General features: G+C 31.1%; 1 long non-coding RNA gene across 1 annotated transcript; it reads left to right on the top strand.

The window, feature by feature from the left end:
- Positions 1-5416: 5416 nt before the first annotated feature.
- Positions 5417-7704, top strand: LOC140181661 (uncharacterized). The gene is made up of 2 exons (XR_011876693.1): positions 5417-5583; positions 6082-7704. It is a non-coding gene; the product is annotated as an uncharacterized lncRNA (long non-coding RNA).
- Positions 7705-8393: the final 689 nt, after the last annotated feature.

Here is an 8393-nt window from a genome sequence, read left to right as displayed (position 1 = left end):
TTAAGGAGAGGCTCTTTCTAGAGTAAAACTTGCTAATCAAAATAACACTCTTAAAGAGTTTAGGATAAAATATTGTTGTTTCTTCTTTCTCCTCCTAAATATTTATTGGATGAAATAAATCAACTTGTATCCACTTACATACGAGAATCATCATGAGTGATCATGAGATAATCAAGTTGTCAAATTAGATAAAAGAACAAGAAACTAGAAGACTTCACACATTGTCAAATTGGTAAAAGATTTAAAAATTTACAATTCATATGAGATTTTTTACAAAATGCTAGAGGATTAAAAAATGTTACAAGTTGCTTACAACATGTTAGAAGTGTTTACAATGTAGTAGTCAAATATTAGTTACAAAATTTGACTACATGATAAAAATAAGTCAAAAGTTGTCAACAATAGTAGCTAGATATATATTATACTCATGAGTTATCAAGCTTATCAAAGACAATTAGTGTAGTAAGTTGAACTTTCTACAAGTTTAATTTCATCACCTCCATTCCAATTCATGCTTAGTTATTCATAGCCAATAATAACTTTTCTTAGCAATTAAGTATGTACTTTAATCATCTCTCCATACTTTGTGAGAGTGTTGTTGGTGAGTTTGAGAACAAAAAAAATGATAGTGTCATTTATATGAATGAGTGATCCTAGTACCAATAAATTGTGGATATTATACTTACAATATTGTTGCCTTAGAAATATAAGACTATGTAGGTCTAAAAAACTCGACCAGTAATTGGTAAGGTTATGAAAATTACACCTGATCGACCAATTTGAATGGATTAACTGGAAATCGGTCATCTGGCCAGTCCGGTTGACCCCTAGAACCATCTTGCAAAAAATCGGTCAAATCGGTGGTTAACCGGCGAATCAACCGAACCAGATGGGTTTTTAAAAGTTTCAGTTTTTTAATATCCACCAAAACAACATCATTTTAACGCTGAAAAAAAAATAAAACCCATTATGGTGCGGAATTTTGAATACCACAACTGAACTGGCAAGTGCAGCGGATCGTACCAAGTAATACCTCAGGTGAGTGAGGGTCAATCCCACGAGAATTGATGGACCAAACAAAAATAATTGAGTGATTCACTTAGTTAGATAAGTAGAAAAGAGTGTTTTGGATTCAAAAGTATCAAACAATAATCAAATAAATTGAGAAAGCAAACAGTAAATTCGTTGTGAAAAGTATGTCAGAAAACAGTTAAGGTTTCAGAGATATTTATTTTTTCGGATTAACAATTCTTACCAACTACTTTAATCATTCAAGATTCAATTCATGGCAAACTTTACTTGATTAAACCCTAATTCCTTAGTGATTTAATCTCCTCTAACCCAATCAACCGCTAATTCCTTGGTCACTTAATTTTGATTAAAGGGTTAAGTTCAATTCTAGTTTATTAGCCACATAAACCCTAATTGCCCAAATATAAGATAATTATATGTCACATATCATGTTAAGTCCAGGTAATTAGTGGTTTAGGAGGAGTTACTTTCAAGCTGTTATTCAAGTGAGTTAACTTTTTCAGGAATCAATAAGAATTCATGTAGAAAAAGAGCTATCTTTCAATATACTCAAATTCATAAGATGAAGAATGAAAGTAATTCTTGAATTGAAATCAATACATTAATTAAAAGTAGACTGGCAATAGTATTAATCTATAGAATAAACAGAGCTCATAACGTTAATAGAGGAGGTTTAGTTGCTCATGGCTCAGAGAAAACTAAGGTTCCAAAAGTGTGTAAAGTGCGGAATGAGGTCCAGAGAGAGGAGAAGAGGGAGCCTGAAGGGCTGAATCTTTTCTCCTTTTATATCTAACTTAGATTTAAAAATAAAATAAAATAATAACTACTAAAGATTGTGTTTTTTTTAACTAATAATGAAAATAAAATAAATAATTAATTAATTATTAACTAAATATTGGAATGAATCCCCTTCCGTGGAGTCCAAATTCGCGCTACTGGCGCGGAACGCTAGTTTCGGCGTTTAGCGCCACTGAGGCCGAAACGAATGGTGCGCTTGTTGTCTTCCTGGCGCTAAACGCCAAACTCGACATTTAGCGCCACTAGCGTGTGTGTCAGGCACATTTTACGAAGCTTCTGGCGTTAAACGCCAAGTCGTGGCATTTAGCGCCAACCTAACAGAATGGTTGCACACGTTTCGAGGTGCCTAGGGCCAAACGCCCAGTAGCGGTGTTTAGCACCAGCTTGGCAGCATCAATTTTCTTCACGAACTCTGCCAAACTCGTCCGGATTTTTTCTAAAATAAATAAGACCACAATGCGCCTCAAAGTAGCATCCAAATAGGCTTCAAACACTATAATATCAATACAATTCAATAAATTCATATCTAAAATAATAAGAAAATTTAGAAAAGATGCTCACGCATCACATTACTGATTCCCACCCACATAGCTGACCCAACCCATTTTCGAAGAGCCACTCACCACACCTCCTTAACCCCAATTTTCTCTTCCAGTCTTCCTCCAACAAACTCCGCCGTCCCTACCACAATCGACGCCGGATCGAAGCTGGACAGAAGGAACTCACCGTCGTGGATCGAAGCTGCTGTCAGCGGCGGCGTCGTCTGGTCGTCTGAACTTTGAAGCTTCTGTCGTCAGCGTCGTCTGGTCATTGGAAGCACGGTTTGAAGATTATGTCAACGTCGTCGTCGGGCATCTGTTCTGCCACCGTGAACTATAGGCCTTCTCTGCTATCTGCCGTGGTGAGTTCTTATGTTTTTCAATTAATTTTTTATTTTGTTAATTAACATATGAATTGCTGGTTGCTACAGTAAGGAATTTAGTCCACTAATTTGAATTCAATTATTTTTTTGTTAAGTATATGAATTGATGCAGAGTTCTTCTTCTTTTCAATTTTTTTTTTACTTTGTTAATTATATGAATTAATCATTTTATAATTCTAAATTTTACTGAATATAATTTTGATATAAGTTCAATTTTGGATTCTAGATTTTGAATTATATATAGAATTTTGATATAATTTTGGATTCTAAATTGTTGTAATTCTAAATTTTGTTGTAATTGCTATAATAACTAAGGTTTTATTTTGTTGTATGTAATTTGTAATTTAGATGGAACAACCACAAAGTGATCAACAACCACAAGATAATGCCGTCCAAGAAGTTGTTTATGAACTTTTAATGATAAATTATGGATAATTTATTGTGTGAATTTGTCAAATCTTAAATTTTATTAGTTTAAAAATTATTAAATTTTTATATTTAAAATTATATATTAAATTTTTTTTATAATTTTACTGTATATTTAATTAAATCGGTTCAACCACTGAACTATTAAGCCAATCATTCAACCAGTTCAATGATCGGTCCGATTATCACAACCTTGGTAATTGGTTAGCTCTCCATCTAGAACCCAATTGGGCCAATAACTTTGATAAGTGTTTTATCATGCTAATATTAAAGACTTAAAATTCAAAGTTTCAAACAACTTAAATTAGTGGAGTAGTTATCTTACTCGTCTGTTAAATAAGTATAAAGGATTAGAATCCTGCCTTATGCATGCAGAAGTCCACTAGCCAGTGATAAATTCTTAAATAGAGGTACCATGAGAAACCACAAAAAACTAGATAATCAACAACCAACTTGAGTTAGTCTAGCAGTTAACTCACTTGTCTGCCTAAACAAGTATCAAAAATTCAAATTCCGTCTTATGTATGCAACATATTGATCAACGACAAACTTTTAATCAACGATAAATTAATCGTTATTCTGTCAGATTGGGAGGTACGTAAAAAAATGACCAGAGAAGTTTCAAACATTCTATTTCAGTCCAAAAAATTTTTAAACGGATTCAATATTATGTTACAATTAAATTTAACATGAACAATTAGTATATTGAAGAACCAATAACGTTTGATTTCAGTACGTAAGTAAAATTAATCTATTAACGATCACCAATTTAAAATTTTTTCATTTGATTCTGGATCGTTAATGATGATTAATTGATAGAATTTTGGAATTTTTTTACAAGAAAAAAATCAATAATAAAAAGTGGTACAAGAAAATTTTTGTTATATTTCTCTAACATAAAGAAGATATGACTTAACAATAATATTATTGATATTCATGTCACTTATACCGTTAATTATTCGTGTCAAATTTAATAGTAGGACAACACTAAACCTATTTAAATTTTTTGAAATAAAAATAAAATGTTTAAATTAAAACATTAAAAATTAAATTAAAATTTAATCTAAATATTATGAACCAAAATAATACTTTACCTAACAACATCAAAGATATGAAAACCTATTAACTACTATTTTCCTTTTAGTGGATAAATGGATTAATCATTATGTTTTGCTGTGAATATTGTTTTTTTTTCTTAGAAAAAAAAAGTTGTGTACTCTGCTGGTGAAGGTGTGTTGTTTTAGCATCTCTTAAAAGTTAATTTTTGAAAAATTTTATTAGTCATATTAATCTTTAAAAAATATAATTATAGATCAAATTTATTATTTTATTAGTTATGGTTGTATTTAGTTAGTGCTTTTGAGACACATAAACACATACACAAATACACAAAGATACATATACATAAAGATATATAAATTTTGTAATGTGTTTAATAATAATGTATAAGATACACATATATAAATCTAATATTAATTTTATTTTCTGTATCTTAAGTATTGATAATTTCAAAAATAACTAAGAATAGAAAAATCAAATTTTATATCTTATGTATTGTGTCTCAGTTTTAAAAAAAATATTAAATACATATATTTTATGTGTATCTGCGTATCCATCCAAAATTATCTCAATAAATAAACGATAAACGTGTACCACTGTGTTTAATAATTAATGTTCATGTCTCAACAAACAAACATAGCCTATATAATAATGTGTTACGTAATAAGTTAATATATTACGTATCACAAAATGAATGATTTATATATTATTTTATAATAAAATACAATTAATCATTGTGTGACTTAAATATTAAGTTATTATGTTATTATTGTCACGTGATTTTTAATATGATAAATTATCTTTTAATTAATAAAAAGATTGATTTAATTTATAATTATATTTTTTTAAAAATTAATATGACTAATAAAATTTTTCTAAAACTAATTTAAAGAATGAAGTTTAGAAGTTACGTGAAAAAAAAGACAGATTATGCATTTGGCAAACCTTAAATTTGTAATGTAATGGTGCCTTATTTTTTTAGAAGGAAAACACCTATTGCCTTGTCACTAATCCAATGCCGCGTTTCATTATATAGGATTATTATTGCTAGAAATTTCTCATCACCTTCACTGTAACTTCATGGTGAGTTCCTTATATATATTAATAATAATAACCATGATATATATTGTTATATATGCATGTCTATTCACCTAGGATTCAACGTGGATCCTCGCACCTTATAAATATATTGAAGCTACGACCTTAGCTTCATGCTTCATTAGAAATAATGTCTTGTAATTTGATGTGATGTTATGATGATGAGGATGCTCTGAAAGGGTGGGGTTTGTTCAACATCTTGTTGCTAATTATTGCATTGTGCCGATTGAGAAACAACAATTAATATGGTATTGGCTCTTAATAACTATTTACATATGACCTGTAAAATCATGTTTCATGAGTAACATTATGTTGATCCACTAGCTACTCTTTTCTTTCCTAACTTTGTTTTATTTATTCATTCAATCATTAGCTTATTTTCTGAGTTTTTTTAATTTAGTTTAGCCTATTCATGAATTAAATTGAGTCTCACACTTTTAGTATAACTTCAACTCAGTGACTAACATATTTAATATTCTCCATTTTGTGTTTCTTTTCGAGAGTTAGTTTCCAAGTTGAGATTTTGGACAGAAGTGAAAGAGAAAAAAGAAAAACCTATTGCTTTAAAATTTTACGTAACAATTTCTTAATTTTATTTTGTTATTTTACTTTTGCATCCTCATCTCCTTCTAAATTACTAATAATATTATGAAATATGAATTAACAGAATAAGACACAAAAGCATAAATAATTAGACGTTGAACAAACCTCACTCCATCAGAACATTATTCATCTTTTTTTTTCAGTTCCGAATAACACTCTCCAAAAAGTAATTGCATATTTAATTTGCAATTCAATAGTCTTGGCAAAGATGGTGTTCGGTTTGTCGAGTACCAAACGGGTCGGATGAATGGAATGGTTACAAGGAATGAAGGGAATCTGGTCCTAGGCTGATGGGAAAAGGATCTACCTCCTAGGTTCGTGTCTAAGGATGGATCGTTGAAGTTTCGCGACCTCTCAAGCTGTCGTGGTGTAAAGGGGAGCCACCTGCAAAATGGACTCCGATGCTCAAGTCAAAATCCGTACAGATGGTAGTAAGAGTGAGGGGATAGTGACATACCGTGGGAGAGGAGTAGGGTCCTCCACTTATATATTCCATGCCTAGGGCGGGTTCCATAGGGGCAGAGCTGCCTTCCAGAAAATTTTTCCTTCCCAGCTGTCATGTGCTTTGCTGTTGGGAGAAGAAGTATCCGGATGCTCCCTTTGGTTTGGGTGTCACGCGCCCGCCAAGTCAGCCGTCCGGGTCGGGACATTGTGTTAGTTAGGCCGGGCCAGAACAGATGGTATCATCCATTCTTTGGTATGTAAGAATCTCAATTTAATTTCAACTACATTAGTTATATATTTTAGTTAGTTCAAGAATAAAGATAAGAAATTATTAAAAAAGAGTTCTACAAGATAAAAAATTTACATACAATTATCTTCATATAAAGTTAATAGTTCAGCATCATTAGATGATTTGATATATTTGATTAAATTATTATCTAATAGTTTTCAATACAATTATCAACTTCATATATAGATACAATTATAGTTTTTACCAAATACTTTTTTTTTTTGGGAAAGTTGCAACCATTACAAGCTTGAAAACGTATTTTACTCGTGAACAAAAGCAATTGAACATAGGCCTACAGGAGGGGGATTGAGTTGATTATGTTTAGAGATCACCCTTAAGCAGAATTTGCTACTATTATATCAACTAGCTATATAGTTAACGTTATAATATTTTCATGATCAGTTGGGGTACCCACCCTAAAACATCAAAGAGAAATTCAATCTGACTTTCAAAAATTAAATTATCAAACTTTAATTTTAAAATTGTATTATGTTGCTGTTAGTTGAATAAAATAAATTATAAATTGACGATGGTGTAATTAGCGTCAAATATTAAATATGATAAGTCTTGTCAAGCATGATGAATTTTTGTTGAAATAAAGTTATCAATAGGAGAAAGGTATTTAGTTCAATGAGGTTTATCGAAGTGAAATAGAGCAGTTGAAACAATGTTAAGATCGATGGTTAAGACAGTTGAAGACGGTTACACAACATATGCATCTGGCGGGAACAATTACTTTTCAGGTTTTGCATATGGTACACACATATCTCCAGCAACTTTCAGAGTTTGCCAAGAACTTTTTTTTTTGTAGGATTTCTTCCATGTTTTTACTTTTAATTTAAAATTCCTTGTATTTTTTCCTTTTTGCAATTTGCTTTTTTTTTATTGCAAAGTCTTTTTCTTTTCTTTAAAATTTTGCATTGTCTTTGGATTCAAAGTCCTTCGACTACGGAGGCATTTCATTACTTTATTTAAATTCAAAGTCATTTACTTCACTCTCTTTCAAGTAATTTAATCTTACTTTACATTCCAAGTTTTTTCCTTCTTTATTTGTCTAAAGTAGAATTTTTAGTGCACGTTTGAAAATTGGTACTTATTCCCAGATCATTAGATATCAAACTAACCAAGATTTACCAAAAATCTACATAACAAATTGATACGCTCAGCAGAATTGTTTTACAAAGTGTGTTAAAAGATTCATTAGTTTTTGAGTAATGATTTAGTGTATGCAACTTTGAAGTGACAGAGTCATAAATATGGCTGATGAAGTTTCAAATAGCAATGTTGGATCATCTGCAAATAATAATGTTTCCATAATAGTTACACAAACGTCTGCAGAATTAACAAATGCAAAAGAAAGCATTCAAAATCCAGGCAATGGTTCTCGGGTTAATGCCATAGTTAATAATCCTTATGCGGGAAATACTAGGCATAATCCACATCCACGAATTTCTCAAACGCATACACAACTGGGAATAACTGTAGGTTGGCCTCCTTTTGCCCTTTCTCCAGGTTATACTCCACCTATGAGTGGTTACGTGCCTCCAATTAGATTTGGTAGTGCATTAGGAGCAGTTGACAATCAATCACATAATCCTGAGTTCGCTCGAGATTATCAGGTGGGATCAACATCAAATAATTTTGGATCGATGGCTATATTTCGACAGCATGTTGATGAGAGTCATCATGACCTGGTCAATCTATTACCTCAACAAATGACTA

The sequence above is a fragment of the Arachis hypogaea genome, chromosome 18 (genome assembly GCF_003086295.3).
Source record: "Arachis hypogaea cultivar Tifrunner chromosome 18, arahy.Tifrunner.gnm2.J5K5, whole genome shotgun sequence".
Classification (NCBI taxonomy): domain Eukaryota; kingdom Viridiplantae; phylum Streptophyta; class Magnoliopsida; order Fabales; family Fabaceae; genus Arachis; species Arachis hypogaea.
Note: the sequence above shows the minus strand (reverse complement) of the source record. Positions and strands in the feature narration are given on the sequence as shown.